We start from the raw sequence: 23,580 nt of genomic DNA, 5'->3' as shown, positions 1-23,580 counted from the left end.
GGCTGGAAGTCACCCACAAAGAGATGGGAGAAATATGAACTATGCCTTAAGAACAGCATCTGCAAAGGCCTAGAGGTTTAAGAAATAACCGATTTTAAGGGTCTACAGTTTAGCAAACCCAGAGCCAAACACTAGGACTAGCAGTGGGTTACTAGAGGTGATGATAAGAGATGAGAATGGTGAGAAGACCATTTCCATCTCATAATGGGGATGTGAAGGCCCTGGAGGGCTTTACGCAGAATATCGCATCAACAGGTTTTTTTTTGAAAGGTCACTGTGGCTCTCTGCTGGACTGGATTAAGGGCAGTGAGACTTCGGTCAGGGAAATTAGTATAAGAAAGCTACAATAAAAACTAAGGCAAAATAATATAAAAGAATACTAAGAAATACATGAATGTAAGTGATACTACAAAAGATGACTGGAGAGAGGCTAGTGACTGACACATGACCAGAAGTGAAGAGCAGGGCTCAGTCAAGTGTCATGAAAATTCTGGTTTGGCCGCATCTGTGGAGCTAGGGGCACAGAGAGAGGGGCGTGGGAAGAGATGGAGGTGAAAGCCGTAGGTAGCATGTCCTCAGCTAGGTACAAAGCATCGGTCAAAGTTTCATCTCAGTTAAGCCCCACAACAATTCCATGAGCTACTAAGCTGGTCCAGGCCAGCTAAGCTGGTCCAGGCCAGCAGTAAAGCTGAGATAAAAACACTTACAATCTAGCTTGAACTATATTCTTAATCACAAGGTTAAAGATACCTCTGAAATGGTGAAGATCACAGATTCGGTTGTGGACAAGTTGTGTTTCTGTTATTTGTGGGACATACAAGAGGCAAAGGATGAAGCAGCAGTTGGAAGTGAGGGTTTGGCACTTAGGGCAAGAAGGAGAGCATAAAATAGAAGGAAAAAAGGGAATAATGAAATGTAGTGAAAATTAATATTGTAGAGGCAAAAAGAGTAACTACTCAAATGGGAAGTCGGTAGAGCAAATAATTTAAAGGAACTGACTGTGGTACCCATCAGCAGCTCGAAGGAGAAAAGATGAGGCTTTCTGCTTTTGTGGAGATTTACAGTCTCCGAAACCCAGAAAGGCAGCTCTACCCTGCCCTGTAGCATCGATATGAGTTGAAATTAATTGACATGATGGCAGTAAGTTCTTTTCTTTAGTTTCTTAAAATTTGGCGAGAGGTGTCAATAGCTTGAAAACATCTATGCTCCTTGACCCAGTAATCTCACTCTGAGAAACAGTAGCATGTCCTAAGGTCTGTATTTATTTTAGTATTATTTAGAAGAGGAAAACTAGAGAGAAGCTAAATGTCCTATTGCAGAAACAAACATAAAAATATTTCAAACACAAATTTAAATAAAACAAAACTATCAACTGTAGTTATGAGTAAGCTTGTATGTTTTTAAATGATCCTTTTCTCAGTACTTTCTAAACTGTCCCCTATGAACATGTATTGCTTTCATAATCAGAAAACAGTATTTCATTGTTCTTTAAGCTGTGCAGAACCAGAGCCCTGATTACACGTAAAGGAGTCCCGGTAGCTTAGTGCTTAAGTGCTCAGCTACAAAGCAAAGCGTTGGCTGGTGGCAGGAACGCTGTGGCAGCCTGCTTCCTTAAAGACGTGCCGCCGTGGAAGCCCTAGGTGGCTGTTCTACTCTGTCCTATATGGGTTTGATTTGTTTGACTACATGTAAAAAAAAAAAAGCCTGTCACCTAGAGAGAAAGACAGGTGATGTGCTCCTGTCCAGATTTACAGCTCTGGAAACTCTGCACAGGGTCTCTGAGTCAGAAGTGATTAAATGGTAGTGGGGTTGGGATACCTAAAGAGGCTACACATAAAAAGAACACCCCAAATAACAAAAACATAACAGAGGATGTACTGTTCACATAATTTAAAAACAATAAAACCTTTTAATTTTTCCTGATGATTAAAAAAATAATTATTTTTTATCAGTTAAATCCAGAACCTGAGGTAAAAAAATTAGGAAGCTTAATTTTTTTTAAACCTAATAACCTATTGACCCACTGACCTACTTAGGAATTTAGGTTAGTTAAATCTGATATCACAGTTGTTTCTGGGACTGGCTGATCCATGAACATTAATTAAAAGTAATGCTAGCATAATACAAAATCCAAGTAACAATCTTTCAACTGAGATTTTTTTCACTACTTACAAAAAAACCTTTGCAATTTGCTTCCGTGAATACTGAGTTAGTCTGTTATAATAACTAAAATGATAATGATTTTTTTTAATGATAATGATTTTGAAGATAAAAATTTTAACATAGCAAAGACCTAGATACTTTAAAATTTAATTTTTTAATGCATGGGGAAGCATAAAATTAAACAGTACTTCTTAATTTAGCCAATGCCATGAGAATATGGCAATATTAATTACTATAATTGATGTAAAATTTTAGAAGATGAAAAACACTCTTGATTCCATAGCAGTTAGAGACCAATTTAAAACTTGACATTGTAATTCCAGACACACAACCCAAATGAAAGTCTTATAAAATAGACCTCTCAGGATCAGAGAAGATTTGAGCTCACATTAATCATGTAATATATAATACTTTGGACCAAATGATAGAACTTTAGCTTGTCAAATGTAAAAATGTAAGATATTTTTGAAACCTCATTAAATAAACAAAAGACTAAAAAAATCATCTGAGTGGGACATAAAACTATCTCCAATTAATTAAGTAGCATGTTTTCAAATAATGCTACATCTCTGAGCTCCCTATTTATGACTGGTGTCCACAGATTCCTAAGTCTTACCCGAGTTCCAATGAGTCCCATACAAACAAGACCTGAAGGTATATGAAAGCTCAAGGTACAGCTGAGTCTTAGACTGAACTCCACAGTGCACCAGGTACCATAACCCTGACCTCAGACAACCCTGCCTGTACCTGGCCTTCCACACACTAATAGAAAGTAAGGGGGGGGGGGGCGCTGTGACAGGCCAAATAATACAGCAACCCCCCTCCAAAGGTGTCCATGGCCAAATCCCTGGAATCTGTATATGTTATCTTAGATGACAAAATGGAACTTTGCACATGTGACTGAGGTTAAGTATCTTGAGATGGAACATTATGCTACATTACCTGGGTGGGTCAAATGGTAATCACGTGAAACTTCAAAAGCAGCGGATCTTTCTGGACCTGTGGTCAGACACATGAAATAGAAGAGTCAGGGAGATGCAACATACAGTATATAGTCGAGTTAAGCCAACCTGAATATCAGCCAAGGCACCTAATTTTTTAAAAATCATTTTATTGGGGGCTCGTACAAATCTTATCACTATCCATATATACATCCATTGTGTCAAGCACATATGTACATTTGTTGCCATCATCATTCTCAAAACATTTACCTTCCACTAGAGCCCTTAATAGCAGCTGCTCGTCTTCCCCCTCACCCCCACTTCCCCCTACCTCATGAACCCTTCATCATTCATAAATTATTATTTTGTCATATGTCACACTGTCCGATGTCTCCCCCTCCCCTCTTCTCTGCTGTCCATCCCCCAGGGAGGAGGCTACATGTAGATTCTTGTAATCAGCTCCCTCTTTCTATCCCACGTTCCCTCCACCCTCCAGGCATCGCCACTCTCATCACTGGTCCCGGAGGAGTCATGTGTCCTGGATTCCCTGTGTTTCCAGTTGCTATCTTTGCCTATGTACGTCCTTGGTCTAGCCAGATTTATAAGGTAGAATTGGGATCATGATAGTAGGGGGAGGAAGTATTTAAGAACTAGAGGAAAGTTTTGTTTCTTCGTTGCTACCCTGTACCCTGACTGGCTCATCTCCTCCCCACAACCCTTCAGTAAGGGGGTGTCCAGTTGGCTGCAGATGGGCTTTGAGTCTCTACTCTGCACTCACCCATTACCTATGGGCTTTGAGTCTCCACTCTGCACTCACACATTTACAATGATATGATTTTTGGCAAGGCACCTAATTTTACCACAAAAACTGCATTAAAAATGTGTTGAAAAACTCGGCTTATACACAAGTATATATGGTATATGGTTTTGAAAACAGAGGAAAAGTACCAGTGAGTCAAGGAAATGCATTCTCTCCCAGAGCTTCCAAAATAAAACACAGGCCTGAAACACCTTTATATTAACCCAGGGAGATTATTCAACAGGAGAGCGACAGACATGTAAGATAATATGTTTGTGTTGTTTTAAGCCATTGAATTTGTGGTCATTTGTTATGTAGCAACATAAAATTTTAAAAGGCTCTGAAGCTCTGATTTCTCTGATGAATCAGTCTCACCAATCCCTTTCCCCTCAGTTTTTACCACTATCTGCCTAGGAGACCATCAAGATTGATGCCCTATGTCCATCATCCCTTTTAATATTAGCTACCATGAGAAAATCTCAAGAGTTCTGACAGCTAATTTCCCATCACCTGAAATTTCATTCCTAGACCTTTAGTGGACCCCTTGCTCCAGTCCTTCATTTTCTTTCACTCAAGATATGACACCAGAAAAATGTCCGATGTCCTGAGTCCTGGAGGTGGGGAAATGTCTTCCATGGTCCCCAGGGCCATTTTTAAAGTATTTTCCCTTCTTTCCCTAAAGTCTCCTGCATTGAATCTCATGCTCCGTGTTAGGCTGAGTTGATTACAGAAACAAGTCCAGTGACACTCCTATGTGTGTTAAGAAAGCTTTATAACAAGAAGTAACTTTATAACAAGAATACATCCCAGCCTAGTCTAACAACTCCTTAACTCTGACACTAGTTCCTAAATTCCTCTTCAGACTCAGGCAGCCACAAACAATGATGCCCAAAGCAGGGAGATTACAGGCTGGTGGGTGTAGAGTCACGTGAAGTCCAGGTCAGTGGAAGCATGACACGGCTCCAGTAGCTATCAGGACGGCCAGCAAGCAGAAAGGTGAGATGGAAGAGAGAGGGAGGGTCCCAGTGTCTTATACTCTTATACCATCCAGAATTCACCAGGCTGCAACTTGATTGACAGGTTTGACACTATACCTTCACTTTCATACATCTTCAAGTTGATGTAAATTTATCTGACTACCACATGGTCTATCAGCTTATATCCTCTCCTTATTTTAGTTAGTCACCAATCCTCAGGACAGTCTCATTTTCCAGTGGTATCACTCTAATACTTTTTTTTTCACTCTAATACTTTTTAAGAGCTTTTGGTGATTTAAAAAAAATCACACCTTGATCAATTCCTTAATTTCCTCTTTTCCATAATTTCCTCTTTTCCAAACACCTTACACTTCACACTTCCTCCTACTTCCCCACTCATTCCCCTGGCAAATACCCTCACAATTTGCCAGTACCAATAATCAAATTGTCCTCCATACTATCAATTTCACACACCTTACCCATCTATCTCTCACAAACTGAGGCGGCATGTGATCTGCTTGATGTAAAAATCTTAAGAACAAAATCACCATTAGCAATGTTTTCAAGTACTGGTAATACAGCATCCATTTATTTATGCTTTTGTCCTTCATGCTTGACCTAGCTTCTCAATTGCTGGGACCTCAAAGCTTCTTATCCCAAAAAAGGCAGAAAAGAACAAGACGTCACCGTTAGTGAAGATCAAACTGTTACTCTGCACCACAACTCTTTACTCTTTTTCACACGTGTCCACGTCTGTCATCCCTGCTTGCCAGTGAAGCCTTTGTGCCTTTACCATACAGAGAAGGTATTCCCAGCCCCACCAAAAAAGCCATGACTGCCTACAACTCTAACGCAGCTAAATTCTGGTTCTCATTTTTAAAACTTCAAATTGTTCTAATTTACAGCTTTTACCAATATAGGCACAAATACACAAGTATTTTAGAATTTCTGGCTTCTGACACCAAGGCTTCCCAAGATTATTTATCACATTTTAAAAAGTCCTCTTGCCCATCACTTGCAGAGGGGTAGTGGGGAGGAGATGAGTCACTCAGGGTTCAGTGTAGCAACAATGAAATTCAAAACCTTCCTCTAGTTCTTGAACGCTTCCTCCCCTTGAATTATCATGATCCCAATTCTGCCTTGCAGACCTGGTTAGACCAGAGGATGCACAGTGGTGCAGTAGGGATCTGGAAACACAGGGAATCTAGGACGGATGAACCCCTCAGGACCAGTGGTGAGAGTGGCGACACCAGGAGGGAAGGGGGTGTGGAAAGGGAGAATTGTTTTCAGGGATCTATGTGTAACCCCTTCTCTCTGGGGGATAGGAAACGGGAAGGTGGGTGAGGGGAGACACCAGGCAGTGTAAGATAAGATAAAATAATAATTTATAAACTATTAAGGGTTCATGGGGGAGGAGGGAGCAGGGAAGGAAGGGGAGGGAAAAAAAAAGGAAAACGAGCTGATTCCAGGAACCCAAGTGGAAGGCGAATTTTGAGAATGACGAGTGCAACGAATGTATAAGGGTGCTTTACTCAATTGATGTATGTATGGATTGTGATAAGAGTTGTATGAGCCCCAATAAAATGATTTATTAAATAATAAATAAATATCCATTAACCAAAAAAAGTCCTGTTGCCACCAGTGCCACATTATAAGTCATCAATTTTCCTTTCTAGCTTTAGTCTGTCTCCAACCTCACCTCCCAATCTAGACTGATTATATATCTACCCTCTATTTTCAAGCCACATTACATTTGTCATCATTTCTATAAAGTACCATATATACTCAAGTGTAAGCCATTCCGAATATCAGCTAAGGCTCCTAACTTTACCACAAAAGCTGCATAAAAAATGTAAAACTGAAAAACTTGGCTTACACACGAGTATATATGGTATCTCTTAAACATCTCTGGGTAAATCAGTGTCCCATCTTACCAACATGACTTAATAAACTCAGCCTGAGCTTCTCAGGAAAATAATGTTGCTATTTATATCAGGATTTAATTAGTAACCATATAGATGCCATATTCATTTTTTTAAAAAAGAGGTGCCCTGTATTAGTTTTTATGGATGTTGTAAAAGTTACCATAAACTTGATAGAGTTAAATAATGCAAATATGATCATACAGTTCCACATATAGTTAAGTAGTCTAACAGGTGGGGTCTGCTTGGACTAAAATCAGGATGTCAGCAGTTCCATTCTGGAGGTACAGGGGGAATTCATTTCCGGACCCTTTCCAGCTTCTGGAGGTTGCATGCATTTCCTGGTTCCTGGCTTCCCTGCTTCATCATCAAAGCTAGCAGTGGGCCTGGTTCCGTCTCAGAATGCCACCTGATCTCTCTTAGTCTCTCTCAACTGTTTCCCTTTTTGCTTAGCCAGAACTGTTTATCTTGAGCCCACACAAAATATTCTAGGATAGTTTTCCCATCTCAAGGCCATCTGATTAGCAATTTTAATTTCATTCATGACTTTATTTCATTTTTGCATGTACCTTAACAAGTCACAGGTGCCAGTAATAGGACACAGATATATTTAAAAGGATATTATTCTGGTACTACATTTCATAACTCAAAAAGGTCACTTTTTAATAAAACAAAATTATCTTCTGGAGAAAATTTAAAATTAGAGAATAACTTGCTTTATTAATATGTTAAAAAAACAAACTATCACCGCTTCAATAAGTTCTAAATTTAACTATCTTTTTCTTTCATGCTTTTGCAAGAGACTGAAAACATTATGTGAATGACAATTCAGGCTGCATGAACTGCTGCAGCTCAAGTCTAACCTGGTTGTGTAGATGGCAACAAAAGGCCCTGTGGCTGCTTCAGTGAAGGGCAAAGTGGGTTAGTGTAATGCCCAAATGAACACATGGACATAGTTTCCTGTATGGGCAACTCTAATAGTGGTAGACACCACATAGAACAAAAGGTCATATTTTAGAAATGCAGATGCCAAAAAAATTCTAGGCTTTGTGTCTATTTAAATAATAGTTTATTTAAAAAAAAAAACAAACAAGTATATGTAAATTTTTGAAATAAGTCCCCAGAAAATGAAAGATATTTATATCAACCTAAAAGAAGTACAAAATTTTGTTTGTGCTATAAACATCCATGGACTTGTTATCAATTTGACTATTAAGCAGTATTATAAAACATTAAATGCTATAGGCTTAGGACTGGCTCATCAGATGTTTAATAACTTAAAGCCAATATGCATAAATATAGTGAAAATATTTTCACTTATTATACTTCATCAATGAATTCAATGGATCCACTTCCAAAACTATTAGAAATATATCCAGTTTCAAGGCCACAAGGATTCTCATGTTTTACAGTATAATCACTTTATTAAGACAGTTGTTTTGACCTATTAAGAATTGGGTAAACTGCCAAGTAGCCTTAGTTCAGCCAAGTAGGCCAAATTAAGTTAAAAATCCATCTGAAAACAAGTTCAAGTAAGTTCAGAAGCATCCTGAACGGGGGACTATTCAGGAAACAACTACTATAAAGCTTTCCTTCTTTACTAAGACAATCAGTTTATCTAAAACTGTACTGTAGATAAAATTTACTTTCTTTTAATGGTCAAAAATTTTCAATATGATTTACACAGTTTCTCCATTTCCACATGTCTAGTTATTTTCAAAGCTCTCAAACAAATGGGTGTATGTAGTAGTCCTTAGCTACTGTTTGGTTTTTTTTAATACACTGACACCAATTTCTTAATCCATCCCTTCAAATGGTATGGTGCCAGAACATGACAGCCCGGAATCTGTGGAGTAGCAAGGAAGATGAGCTCAAACTGCACAGACACATCTTCTCAGCAGGATGCAAGCAGAAGTAATTACATGGCAAACAAGGCCATGTGGATGACACACTAACTCACAGAAGGTCTGTGACAGATTTCACAGGATGCAGCACAGACTCGGAAATTATGGTACGGAAACAGACTTTTGAGACAGAAGAATCGGGATTTAATGAGAAATTTTGCGATCCAAGACTCCCAAATCCAGGTAAGAGGAAATTACTTCCTAATCACATAGGAGAGCTCAGAAGGAGTATCATCCAAATGGTCTACTTGAAGAAATATTCTAGTTAAGAGTTAAATGATAACACAGATCGCAAGAGAGAAGGTGATTACAAGAGCCCACAAATGAGTAGTAAATCTAGAAAAAATATGTGGTCAGACAAATTAATACTGATAATTTGATTCACACGTTTGATTCACACCTTAAAGGTTAGGAGGGAATCTGAATCAGAAGATTCTAAAACATACGGCAGGATTTCTCAACTTTGGCACTAGTGACATTTCATTTGGACTGGATGATACTTTACTCGTAGGGGGTGGTTCCTGTAATGTGGGCTAGATGCCAGTATTTGCCATCCTCCCTGCTGTGACAAAAATGGGTCCAGACATCGCCAGCTGGACCCTGGGGGCAAAACTGCCCAATAGTTGAGAATCACTTTTATACTGCCATGCCTACCAATTTGAAAATATCTAGACTCTGGGTTCTAGTAATATCTCTGGAGGATTTATTTTCTGTTAAGTCCACACTACAGGTTCTGTGGATCCCCATGGGTGAGGTGGAACTTCTGTGAATCAATACACATAATTAGGGAGTTTCCAGAGTTGAAAGGAAAAAAGGGGGGAAAAAGTTAAAGCAGGAGAAGTAAAGCAAGATGATGGCAGAAGCCAATTGCGTTTTCCTAACCCCCAAAGCAAGTCATAAGGAAACAAAAACTGCCTAGCTGGACAATCTCAGAATTCTGGACAACCACCAGAAATGTGAGGGCCAGGGAGAGGAGAGCCTCCAGCTGCAGTTAGTGGCACAGACAGGCCCCCAGGCAGGCAGGATCTCGGTGAAACAACCTCAGCCAGTGAACTCAAGAAGGGAGGAGGGGGGGGCGTCATCTTTGTTGGAGAAGCATAGTGAGCGGCTCAGGCAGTAAATCTATAACAGCTGTTTTTTATAGGAGAGTCTAGTCTAGGACATAGTCCCAAACTTATTTGGCCTACTACTCATCCTCTTTTCAGAAAAAATAAAAAATAATTTGGCTTCTCCCTGGCAATTAAAAACATTTGTATTGTAGCCCATAATTGAGGACTAAATATAGGTACCTGCTTTTGCAGCCCCCGATCACTCCAGTGTCCCACAAGAAGGAATATTGCCCACTTTGGAAAACACTGTTCCAGGCCTTGAACTGTACAGCTGACACTCCCAGCCTGGAAGTTGTATGGCCATTCCCAGGAAGCAAGCCTAGAGTAGGAGCTCCATAACCCGTGTTTCCAAATCTACCACACTACTGTGCCCAGGGTGGAAGGCTGGGGCTGGAGCTCCACAAGCACACTTCTATGTAGGGAGTCTCCTGGTTAAGTCTCTGACAGCTGGAGTTTCCAGCTGAGAAAACCTAGGGTTAAGGTTTCCTGGCTATCCCAGGTGGGTACTCTGGGGGCAAAGGTGCAAGGTCATTATTCCCAACTAGGGTGCCTAATGGAGAAATAGACACAACAGGTACTACAAGGTAGAGAGACTGGTGCTGAAGCTGAACAGTCAGCACCTCAACTCAAGAACTGAATCAGTGACAGCGGATTCCCCCAAAAAGGAAGCCTCAGTTTAGTGACCTGTGGGGGCAGTAAATTATTTACTGTGGCTTTCTAGCAAGTCTCAAACTCTCACCACCTAATGACCTTTCCTTGCCTGAGACTCGGTCATAAAATAGACAAATATATCAATACAATTCACCTGGGAACAATTATAAACAAAATTCATTGGAATGCCATCAGAATGGGTATAAAATGAGCTCTCCATTTGGATGACATTCCAATGAATTTTGTTTACAATTATTCTCAGGTGAATTGTATTGATAAAATGAGCACTCCCTCCCTCCATTATCATGGTCCCAATTCTACCTTACAAATCTGGCTAGACCAGAGGATGTGCATTGGTACAGATAGCAACTGGAAACACAGGGAATCCAGGACAGGTGAGCCCTTTAGGACCAGTGGTGAGAGTGGTGATGCCTGGAGCGTGGAGGGAACGTGGGGTGGAAAGGGGGAACAGAGCATGAAACAGTGGTGGACCACTAGCCCACAGAGCAAGTAAAGCTGAGTGTGTTGGGGCAGGAGGTTGGCTTGCAGAGTGAGGAGCCTCTGGACACTTAATTCGGGGAACCTGGATTTGCTGACCCTTGAAAGTGGGGCTGAGTGCATTTAGGTTGAGGGTTACTGGAGTAGGGGGCTCCTTGGCACTTAACTCAGGGAGCTGGGTTGCGGAACCAGAGATGGATGGCTATGTGTTAATGCTTACAGCAGAGTAGCATCCCTTTGGGGCATTAATTAGCAGCCCTGAAAGAGCTTTGTATCATGTTCTTATGAACAACTGTATCCTGACCATTTCACACTTGCAGTACAACCTGTGACCTCCCTTCATGAGCCGCACAATCATTAACCGTGAGTGCCCTGCATTGCAGCGAATGTTAGAACTATGGAAAGTGGACAGCACTGTTCGAACAAGTCATGGTCCAAGAGGCACACCACGATGGGGAGTTCGGTGTTGAAGCAGAGAACTACAACATCCAATAACTTAAAGTAATAACAGCAATAAAAGAATCAGCCATCACTTTAATATCGCAGCTTCAAAACCATCAGAGTGTAAGAAGAAACTGGAAAAGATGGCCAAGCAGAAGACCAAAGAACCTATCACAGACACTGTCTCAGAGAAAGGGCCGATAAGGGACTAACAAGATGAAAATATTAAAGCAACCACACTAAGCATTCTCAAAGGGCTGATGGAAAATATGGAAAAAGGAATCAAGAAAAAAGTAAAAATGAAATTCCTGCAAAGATACACAGAAATTTTAAAAAGAACTAAGCAAAAACATGAGTTGAAAAGTACAATTAAAAATGTATTAGATAGTTCAGCAGATTTGAACTGATAGAAAAATCAGTCAACTTGAAACACATCAATTGAAATTATTAAATTTGAAGAGCAAAAAGAATTTAGTAAAACCTAAGAAGCCTGGGAGATGCCATCACACAGCCTAATGAAAAAGGGCTTCAAAAATGTGGGAAAAAAATCCGTTGTCTTTTAATTCTATTTTGTTATACCTTTGTGAAGCTCCCTGACAGAGTCCCCAAAAGAAAAAAGAGGCAGAAGATAATTGGGGGAGAGGGCGGTGGTTAAAACTTTCAAAGCTGATGAATGACATGAACCTACATAGTCAATACGCTCAATGAAACTCCAAGGGGGATAAATGCAAAGAGAGCCACTACTCCAAGACACATTATAATCAAACTTTCAGAGGGAAAAAAAGACACAAAGAAAATTTCACGGCTATAAAATTACTAAGTTGTCACACAAGAGATCAACAATAAGATTAAATGCTTTTTCTCCTCAGAAATCACAGACTAAAGAAGGGAATGGAATGACATAATTAAACTACTGAAAGAAAAAATTATCACTGTACTCAAAAATGAGGCAAAATTAAACAAACAAAATTAAGACAAAAATAATTACTTTATTCTTTACTAAAAGTAATTTCGTGGCAAGTACTCACTGGTATCAAGTCAATTTTGATTCAGAGAGTAGAAGGAGCATATTTAAGGTATTTCTGGTTGTGAACTACTTAGTCTGACTTTTTCACTTATAAATGATACACCTTATATTAATAAAATCTTTTAAATCTTAAAGTACTGTAATATTAAAACATAAATTTGAGCATATCATACTAATCTTTCTACAGACCCCACATTCATTTTAAAGAAAAAAATCATTGGAGAAACAACTTCTCTTCATTTATTTTCATATTAAAAGTGACACAGCTTACTTGAATTAGAATGATTTCCATTTCCATGTGACATAAAAACATAGAATTTAGCCATTATGAGTTGACACTAACCTCACTTCACACTTTACTTTCCCCTCATCCGGCGTGTAAACCTTAGTGTTCAAACCTCACCTGGTGTGTGCTAGCTGTAAAGGGTCAAATGGTAAATAATTTTGGCTTTGTAGGCTTTAAGATCTGTTTCAATTACTTAAATCTGCCAGTATAGCCTCAAAGTATAAATATAAACAAGTAAAAGTGGCTGTTCCAATAAAACTTCACTTAAGGACAACGAAACAGGACTTTCATGCAGTGTGCCACAAAATAGTATTTGCGAATATTTTCAACCATTTAAAAAAACGTGACTGCCACTCTTAGTTTGTGAGTCATACAAAAGGAGGCGGGATGTGGTAGTGCGTGGAACTTGATGGAGAGAACTGCTTGTACTCAGGAGGGGACCAGCCCTTCTTTGAAGCTAGAATTGGACTAAAAAAAATTCTCATTCCTATAGCATTTGCAAATCACCTTTAGCTCATAAAAAGGCAAGAGGTCATAATTCTTAACTTTGAACGGCAACTCTGAGAAGCTTTAAGAATTGCTGAACAAAAAAACATTTGGATTTTAATTATCTTTACCAATGAATATTTTTTTCATTTTTCATAAGAATGAAAATTCTGAAGATAAAGCTGGAAAGGAGATAATAGATTATGGCCCCAATATTTTTATATTGTATATTTATGTTTTGCTATGTATACTATACATGTTTGCCAAGAAATTATAAATCATACCCCATCCATAATTATGCCTCTCACTCCCAAAACAGATAGCATACCTTGCTATCAAAATTAAGATTAAAGGTACTAGTGAAACTCACCAAGTTTAAAGATTCATCTTAGAGAATTCAGTAATTTTCCAGAGGCATCTTACAGTATGAGATTGTTTCTGGGTTTCAGCAACTTTAAAAAAAAAATCAAGATAATAATTTTGTAAAACAGAGTATTTGTGAAAACAACATTAACCAAATTCACAGTAACACTTGCCTTCAACATTTTCCCCCTTTCATGTACATAGCATATGCTATGGGACTCCTATATGTCATGAATTCAAAATGCAGAAATGAGCATGTCAGATTCCATCACCCCTCTGGGAATGTGCACCTTCACAATGTGTTGGGCAGCTCCCACTGTGAGTAAAGACTTGAATACGGGCCCGGCCAACTTGATAAAAATCTATCAAAGCCTACCTCATGTGAAGTTGGGACCTGGTACATCTCCTTAAAACATAATCTCTCAATAAAGATAGTAATAGAAAGGCATACTTGTCCCTAAAGTGATACAACTAAAACACACAACTGAAAGTGCATTACCCAATTTACATCTTACACATTATAAATGAAAGCAAAAGTATGTGATGAATCCATACTAGGAGGAAATACTCTTAAAACAATTACAGTCCTCATTTCTTTAACTGCTCATGTGGTTGTAGCTGGTACTTCGAACTACTTTCTTCCACCATCAGGAAAAAGGTGAATGACAAGTGACACAATTTTCCCTAAGTCAAACAGAGCTAAGAGGCCAAGCCCATTTTTGAACCTTCACCACCTGACTGAAATATAATAGCCATTCTGAAGGTCTCCTGGAAGTGAAGCCTTTGGGAATGTGACAGTGGCAAATTCCCTGCAGAGAATGATCCTTCTGAAGGCTCTTTGCAAATTCCTGAGGGAGGACTTCCCTGAACCAATCACCAACCTCTCTATGGAAGGATGAATTGACCAACACACCATCCGATGACTAGGCTGCAGAATGATGCAGAAGTCAATCTCAATAACATCCTTAATTACTAATTAATCAGCACTGTGTAAAGTCCTGTTCTAAGTATTTTATATAAATTAACTAATTCAATCTTCACAGCATCTTATTACAGAGGTACTTTTTCTCCCTGATCTGGTTGTGACAAATGGCTCAAATTGTAAAAATTCTGCTCTGTTCCTGTTTCGTCAGTCAGGACAGAACTGGTTTAAATCAGACCAAACTCCTGCTTAAGGGCAAGGAGGCGTTGACCGTTAAGTTGAACAATTGTAGCCCAGGAACTGCCTGTACATTAATTTGGCAACTCCTACCAAATGCTTAGGTGGGCCTATACAAATACAATGTGAAACACTGAGAAAAAGCAGGGACTGGTAAAGTTTGGTTGTCATTTCCCTGGGTACAGGAGAGCCGCTTCAGAAGCAGGCACAGAGGGAATTCCCAAGACCATTAAGAAGAGCAACCACAGAGCACATTCAAGATCCCTCCCTGAAGTGCTGGTGGCTGAGACCAGAGGCACCAGAGGCTGCTGCATTCGAGACCATGGGACAGAGCCAAAGGAGCCACATCATGACAGCACAGGGACTGCAACTGAGACCTCAAGACAATGCATTGGAGAAGCAGGCAGACTTTCTGTGACAGGGAGGCAGGGGCCAAGGGACCACGTGGCTCTGAGGCTGAGGAGCAAGGATAGATACTTATTTGCTGGCTGAGGAGAGGTCTTGCTGGGGACCACTAACAAAGTCTTTAGTGTTTTCTGATCCTGACTTATGGTAGTAACCTGCTAAACCTCTCTATTATAGCTTCTTAATCATGAGTATTGTTCTGAGTTCTGTATAAGATTATGAACCCCAACCAAAAAGTGGACTGTCATGGGAGGTACAGCTAGTGCCAGGGGAGATACAAAATAGGGTGAAATACAAAACAGGCACAAAGAAGGATGAAGGCATGTTGGAACTCTGCCTTGTGGCAACTGGCCTTGGGCTGTGGTAGAGATGAGCTCTCCTCTCCACTGAAGCCAGAGATGAGATGTGGCCTCCATGCCATTTTCTCCCCAATAAGTCCTATAACTCTAAGCCTGGCCTATGAGTTCTACGTGAATTGCTGAACCCAGCAGAGTAGATTCTACTCTACTTCTAGAGTATGGAGGATGGGTTGTGTCAGAATTGGAGAAAAGTTAGAGATGTCTGGCCTCTTCAATGGAATCCATCTGGAGCTGTTGAACTTGATTTGTCATGCTTTATGTGAATTTATAAGTCAGATGTCCCCTGCCACATCAATTTTAAAGTTGGTACCATTTTTATAGTGTGCAGTTAATTATTTAATATGGCTATTCTTGCCATAGTCTGGGTTGCTCCCACCATATGACTTTATGAATGACTTTTTCCTTCTAGGCCTGGGTAATAAGGTGGGGGAAGATACTGGTAGGATTATCTGATTTAGCTGTGTTTGCTAACAGATTAATTATTACTGTGCCTGCTGGGTATAAAATGAGCCATTTTGGAAGCAGGAATCTCACTACCAGTAAGAGAGAAAAGCCAGAGATGGAGCGCATCCTGTGGACCCAGAGATTCTTACACATTGAACCTTCTTGGTTCAGGAGACGGTTTTGACCAGAGAGGAGCAGAGCCAGAAGTCATAGCATAAGACTTGTCTTAGTCTGGGTAAACTAGGAAAACAAATCCACAGAAACTCATATGCATAAGACAGAGTTTTATATAAAGGGTAAGTGTACATTAAGAAAGCATCCCAACCCATTGCTGCTGTCCAAGCCCATAAGTCCAATTTTTCTCATATGTCTAACATCAATCTACAAAGTCCTCCTCAATCTCATGGCACACCCACAATGACACCAACTGCAGGAGGAAAGCTGAATCAGTGAGCGTGTAAGCATCTCAGCACTGGCAGGAGTCTCCATGGCTGCTCCAGCACCCAGGGCTGCATTATGTGGCTTCTCCTCAGGGATGTCTTGCAGGAAGTGAGCCTTGCCAGCTGAAGCAGGGAACTGGCTAAGACAGCTGCACCCTTGTCTGACCATCAGAAAGCAGGAGCTCCAAGAACTAGAAAGGCAAGACTCACAGCCATTTAACTCTCTGCCCTCCAGTTAATCCCCCATGTGTTTATCAGCCAGGTTGGCATAATAAACCTTAACTATCAAGACTGAACTGTGGACTTCATGGCCCACAAAGCAGGTAAAGCAAAGTGTCTTCAGGCAGGGGGCTAGCTTGTAGAGTGGGGTTCTGTGCACTTAATTGAGGGAGCTAGTTTGCTGACTCTTAGAGCTAGAATTGAGTGCCTTCAAGTAGCTTATGGTGAAGTGGTATGCCTTTGGACATTTATTGGTAGCCCTAAAAGTTTTGTAACACTTTATGAGCACAGAAAGTGTCAATAGGCCATGGGACTGAGAGGCCAAAGACAAGAAAGGTATGCCTGTGAGCACAGCTAAGAGGCGGTCTTGTCCAAATAATTGTACCCTGAGCTTTTGCAACTTGTTAACTTCCTTCCTAACCCCCAAATTGTAAATATTGTTTGTGAGATCTGTGTGGTCATTGCAATGTATTATTGAACCCAGTTGAGAGGCAGAGTGCCTTGGGTGGAATGGTTGGGGGTTGGAGGCATGTTTGACCTCAAGTCACATTGGCCTTGACTAATGTAGATGAGGAAACTTACCTTCTCCCTTGTGTAGCTGTAGGAGGTCAGTGTGGCACCCACAAGATTTATTTTCATATTGAATCTAACTAAATTAGAGAAAGCCTTTTAGAGGGGAAGTTTGAGAGCCAAACTCTTATTATATGTGGTAAAGTAATGTTAAAGCATTAGCTAAATAGAGTATATGAATATATGTAGTCAAATAAGTATGGATTCACCAGTAGTTTCTGCCTTTATTATGCTCATAAATTTTGTGCATACATAACTGCGGCTGAAAAGTCCCTGAGCTAGTAACCAAAAGGCAGGCAATTCAAACAAACCCAGAGACTCCTCAGAAGGCAGGCCTGGCAACCTGCTTCCAAGAGGCCATCCAGAGCCTTAAAAGATTATGACTACCATAATTTTTTAGCTTTATTTTTACAGTGGTTAGAAAAAGCACACACCAATAATATTTTAGGGGTTTCTGAGTCTTGAGGCTTTCAACAAAGGGTAGTGAAGGGCAGAGGTCAGAACCTTAAAGCAGAAGAGATACCCCCCTCTAATTATATTGACTGATGGCTTGTTAAGAGTGGAATAGTGGGGGAAAAAGTAGAATAGTGAGTACTTAAGACTGGGCATTGCTCCAGTTGTACCTTAGTGAACTCTTGCTGCACATTACAAAGTACAATAATTATTTTATGCTAGTAACCCAAGAGTAGTACAACTCATGTGGAAAACAAATTTATAAAATATTGAATTATCATTAAAAAGTTTTAAACGTGTATTTAATTGCTTTAGGATACAAACATGGAAATATCAAGGGTTTGTTGAAAAATAAACTTCTAGAGTATGTCTTACTCCTATAAACAGTTTATTATTGACTTAGAAAAAACAAAGACTCACAGCCACTGAGTCGATGCTGACTCACTTCAACCCTACAGGACAGGGTAGAATGATCCCTGTGAGTTTTTGAGACTAATTATTAACAGTAGAAACCCCTGCCTTTCTCCCAATTGACTTATGGATAATCAATCAATATCTTTTAGTCATTAACAAGAAGAAACAAACCCACAGCCGTCAAGTCAACTGCAGCTCATAGTGATGTTCCCAAGGCTTTGATCATTATGGAGAGTTAGACAGCTTTCTCTTACCGAGCAGCAACCACTGGCCTTTTGGCAGCCAAGCACTTAACCACTGAGTCACCAGCACTCCTTCTTTAGTAATTACCAAGATTTAAACCAGGAAAATATCCTAATACATTTCTAAAGTGCTTAATATAAAGCTTACTTGACTCACACTATAAAATGACAATTCGGAACACTGGTCTGTACAAACTGACCTAACTTACTGAATAGGTACTTAATTGGGGAAGCTGGCTTCACTGATCCCAGAAGCTTGAGCTTGGACTTCCCATCCCATGGAGCAAGTAAAGCTGAGTGCTTTAGGGCACGAGGCTGCTTTGTGGAGTGGGGTGTCTATGGGCACATAACTGAGGAAGCTGAGCTTGCTCACCCACAAGTGGAGCTGAGTGCCATCAGGCTGTGATTTACTGGAGTGCGGTGCTTCCGAGCTGGGTTTACTGACTCCAAGATCTGGACATAAATGCCTTCAGGTGGAGGCTTGCAGTGGCATGGCATGCCCTTCGGGCACTTATTAACAGGCCTGAAAGAACTCTGTAACGTGCCCTGACTGAACGGCATCTCCACCTCCATTGTAATTTGCTAACTTAATACAATCCTTTAATCATGAATAAAGTCTGTGAGCTGTGTGTGAACACTGCAATGAATTATCAAACTCAAAGCTGAGTGTGGTAACACAAATGGCATCTTAAATAATAACCAGTAGCTTCACTAAATAAGCAAAGCAGGAAACATTTTGTAGATTTATCTGTCCGAGATTCTTGCTGAGGAAGTTGCTCTTTAGATTTAAAATAGTCCTTAGGAATTCCAAAAAAGAAACTGACTTTGAAATGTTTCTTAAGTCTATAGAGATAGTGGGCATAAGTTTTATTTTCTGACCCATTTTTGTTATGTTTATTTAGATTAAAATTTTAAGATGTGTCCAATATTTTATGTGAATCTTTTATTGACAGAAAATCAAACTAATATTTTCATCAGTGAAAAGATAGGTAGCATATACTCAAGGACACAGAAAACTACCCATCTTCATTTATTAATTGAGAAGATTTAGCTATTGGTGTCTAAAAATTTATTTTTTACAATTCTATATAAATGCTTTATAATCAAATCTAAAGAGAACAGGAAGATATTTCATTTACTGGAAAAGAATAAAATTACCCTGATTCACTGAATAAAATTACTGTGTAGTTTCTAGACTGGTTGTTATATAGTTCATTGATTTTCTTAAATTTACATGTTACTAATATATGCACAAGGCTTTCAAAAAGAAACATCATGGAGTCAGCATGCCCATTCCTCCCTCCCCGCATGCTGCCTAGAAGCAGTCACTTTTATCCAGCTGTTTGAGGTTTTTCTGATTTCATCTCCAAAATTACAGACATTCTTCTGCCTCTATTTCTTGATTAGTCAAAGTCAAATTGTTTACTAATGCTTAGTATGAAAAATTAGGTTTGAGTTCATTTTTCATATCAGCTAATCTTCCCTACTCATTCAAAAAGCAATGCTGTTGTGCACTTGAAATGGGCTAATATGCTGAGAAACTAAAATTTAAGTTAATTTAAATATTAATCAATTTTAATGTTGGCATATTTATTGAACTACAAAGTGTCATCCTTTTTCTTTTGAAATTGCCATTTCAACATTGTTAGGGTACAGAGAAAGCTTAAGGCCTGCTCCCATATCATCTCAATGAAAATAGTGTTAACTCTCAGTGCCTTTAGTCTATTCCGACTAATAAAGACTGCCCCCGTGGGTTTCCAAGACTATACAACTCTTCATTAGAAAGCTCTACCTTTCTTTTTTTCTTAATTTAAATCATTTTTATTGGGTGCTCATACAACTCTTATCACAATCCATATATATGTACATTGTGTCAAGCTCATTTGCATATTTGTTGTCATCATCATTCTCAAAACATTTGCTTTCCACTTGAGCCCTTGGTATCAGCTCATTTTTCCCCTCCTTCTGTGTTCTCCCCTCCCTCATGAACTCTTGATAGTTTATAAATTATTATTTTATCATTTCTTACACTGCCTGTCTTCCTTCACCCACTAGTAGTTGATGATTTCTAACTGCTGACCTTGTAACCACTATGCCACCAGGGCTCCTTTGTGTTAACTAGTATTCTCTATTTTATCTGTAGGTTCTACTATCCATCGCAACTGGCTTACCCAGAATTCAAAGACAAAAATCCCAATGAAGGGGTTTACTGAGGAAGTTAAGAGGTTGTAATGCAAATGAGAACATATTGAAGTACTTTCAGGGCTGCTAATAGATGCCAAAAGGACATACCACTCTGCTGTAAGCCTCAATTCAAAGGCGTTAAGCTCAAGATCTGTGGATCAGCACACCCAGATACCTGAATTACGTGCCCCCAAGTACCCATTGCAGTGTGAGTCCAAGGCACTTGGTTTTAATTGCTCTGGGGGCTACTAAATCATTGTTTCATGCTCTGTCTCTTGGCTCTGCTGCTGCTCAGATGCGGTAGCTGTCTTATGAATCTGGGCAGTTCATTGTCAGAGATCTTGGGCCCAGAGAATGTTCTCCACTCTTGGTTTTTGCTGGAATTGAGATGTCCCTCCTGCTTCTCGGATAGCTCATTTTAGATGCAGCGGAATGGCATTCCAGGAAGTCATGTGGACAATCACTCACTTGTGAATCCTATCACTTCCTACACAGCAAAGGATTGTTTGGTGGGAGTTAGTGACTTTGGATACAAGAGCCACATTAAATAATTCACTGCCCCTGCAGACCACTCCCCCAGCCCCCATTCACCTATATACACACACATACAACTCCTGACACCTTGGTTGACTTTTTTCTTAAAAGTACTTAATGATCAACCAAAATACATTTGACTTAATAGTTTCTCAAGTGCTTCCCCAAGTAGAATGTAAACTCCACTTTACACACTGGGCTCATAACTCCAAGGCTGGAGGTTCAAATCTACTAGCCACTCTATGGGAGAGAGACAGGGCAGCCTGGTCCCATGAAGATTACAGTCACAGAAGCTCTGTGTGGGTTCACTAAGAGTAAGAATTGATTCGATGGCAGTGGGTTTTGTTTTATTTTACTCAACAATGTAACAGCAACTAAAGCAATGCCTAGAACACTGCAGATGCTAAGAACTTGCTGAATGGATAGGATCAAGTGCCCTACTTACAAAGTATACTGATGCACTTCTCCCCCCCCCCTCTATATATAAATATATTAAATATATATATATATCACACACACACATATACCTTAAAGTGTACTGTGACTAATTCAATTTTTTACCTCCATAATTTGAGGAACTAGAAGAACCCAATTTTAGCAGTTAGATATTGTCAACTTGGCCCTGTATGAAAGTGTAAGGCTGGGGTCCAACCTATCAATGAGGTCACAACCCAATGTTGCCTACTTAGGGGTGTGGCCTTTTTATGAGACACATTGGGAACATCTATCTTTGTCCACTAGCCGTCCCTGCTTGCTGGGACTTTGTGTCTGACTCCTGTGACAGCCCCATAGGGGCTGCTGACCCTGGGAGCTGTCAGCATCCTGCCATGTTTCCACACACCTTGGATCCACGTGATTCTGTAACCATCACCCTGAGATCTTCCTGTATCTCACTTCACCTTTCTACATCATTGGTCTTTGACAGTATGAGTCTGAAGAGGGCTCAGATTAGCATTGAACCTAGGGGGGAAACCAAGTAAAATTACTTCCTGATAAGTTATTTCTTATACATATGTCTTGTTTCTCTAGACAAATGAGCCTAACAAACCAACTAAGCACAAAACTACCAAAGACAAGGAAATAATGATGTAAATAAAATACAGAAGAACAATAGGGAGAATCAACATTACCAGAGGGTTTTTTTTAATTGATTGGTAAAATCAGCACTTTTTTTGAAATGAAAATGACACTATTCCTTTGCTAACATGAAGAATGCATTTGGAAAGTGGATTGTTCTAGATGCAGTTAGGTTAAAATTTAGCACCCTATCATTTGATCTTCCTTATTATCCATTTAAGCTTGTTCTAGTTTTAGTACGTTGTGCTAGCTTTTACATCAGTGGTTCTCAACCTGTGGGTTGTGACCCCTTTGGGGTCAAATGACTTTCACGGGGGCCACCCCATTCATAACAGCAGCAAAATTACAGTTATGAAGTAGCAAAGAAAATAATTTTATGGTTGGGGGGGGTCACCACAACATGAGGAACTGTATTAAAGGGTCGCGTGACATTAAGAAGGTTGAGAGCCACTGTTTCAGATTGTGGTTTTAATCTGTTTTACTTTGTTGTTGTTAGTTTGTTTTGTTTTTTAACGTATTTTGTATATGAAATCCAGGATAGGTAAATCTATAGAGATAGTAATTGGATGATGATTCCTTGGGGGTGTGGCAGGGGAGGTTAGGGGAAAAAAAGGTAAGCTAATAAAAATGAATGTAAGAATGAAGACAATGTCCTAAAACTGAGTGCGATGATGTACAACTCTTCTTGAAGTGATTGATCAATATACCGAATGGTATGCTGTATAAATTAAATGTCAATAAAACTGTTATGGGGGGAAAGTGAGGCTATTCAAAAGAATCAATAAAAATGAAATGAGTATAAAGGAGTACTATAAACAGTTTCATGTCCAACAAATGAGGTAACTTAGAGAAAATGGCCAAATCTCTTGCAACACACAAACTCCCTACACGTAAGAAATAGTGGATCTCAACAGGCTCATACTAGTAGAGATTTAATCAAAACCAAAAAAGTCCTGGATCAGATGGCCTCCATGGAGAACTGTCAGAGCTTGGTTTTCTGAAAGCTAGTGTACAGCAGAAGCCCTCAATCCATTTGAGTCGACATAAATTCAGCCCCGAGTTCTTTCTGACCACTAATCAGCAATGTGGAAAGCTTTTCCCCATGTTAAGAGTTTCAGTTCTAAATTTTCAGGAAGCTATGGCCCAACAGGGACAGCTCCAACTCTACTTTTTAGTCTCCCTGTGGATTACACCTCTATTGAAGTCCTTCCGAGCATCAACTGGCAGGGAACTCTGAAGGCACAGTTACAAGTTGGCTAGAAGTTGGACTACTAACCATAAGGTCAGCAGTCACTCACGGGGAGAAAGATGAGGTTTTTTACTCCAGTAAAGATTAATAATCAAGGAAACCCACAGGGGCAGCTCTACTCTATCTGTCCTATGGTTCACGAAGAGGTGGAATCCACTAGATGGCAGTACATTTGGAGTTTTTAAACTGTCAAACTGCATTGGAGAATGGATTACAACTCCTCCTTTACCCATTGTGCGTGGGTGAGTGGAGGGTGAGGAGTGG

At 39.8% G+C, this 23,580-nt stretch overlaps 1 protein-coding gene across 9 annotated transcripts in view; it reads right to left on the bottom strand.

Moving 5' to 3' along the window:
- CLOCK (clock circadian regulator) overlaps positions 1 to 23,580 on the bottom strand; it is a 103,645-nt gene that overhangs the window by 66,504 nt on the left and 13,561 nt on the right. For 5 of the 9 annotated variants that reach the window (XM_075544293.1, XM_075544297.1, XM_075544296.1 and 2 more), the window contains exons 2-3: positions 13,575 to 13,656; positions 3,106 to 3,162 (exon numbers count right to left, since the gene is read on the bottom strand). The gene's annotated coding sequence lies outside the window, so the exon portion shown is untranslated. Of the gene's footprint in view, positions 1 to 3,105; positions 3,163 to 13,574; positions 13,657 to 21,831; positions 21,951 to 23,580 lie in introns of all 9 variants that reach the window. The other 4 variants (XM_075544292.1, XM_075544291.1, XM_075544294.1 and 1 more) reach the window with 2 other exon arrangements.

This window comes from Tenrec ecaudatus, chromosome 3 (genome assembly GCF_050624435.1).
Source record: "Tenrec ecaudatus isolate mTenEca1 chromosome 3, mTenEca1.hap1, whole genome shotgun sequence".
Taxonomy (NCBI): Eukaryota; Metazoa; Chordata; class Mammalia; order Afrosoricida; family Tenrecidae; genus Tenrec; species Tenrec ecaudatus.
The sequence above is the reverse complement of the archived record's forward strand: the minus strand, read 5'-3'. Positions and strand labels throughout refer to the sequence as shown.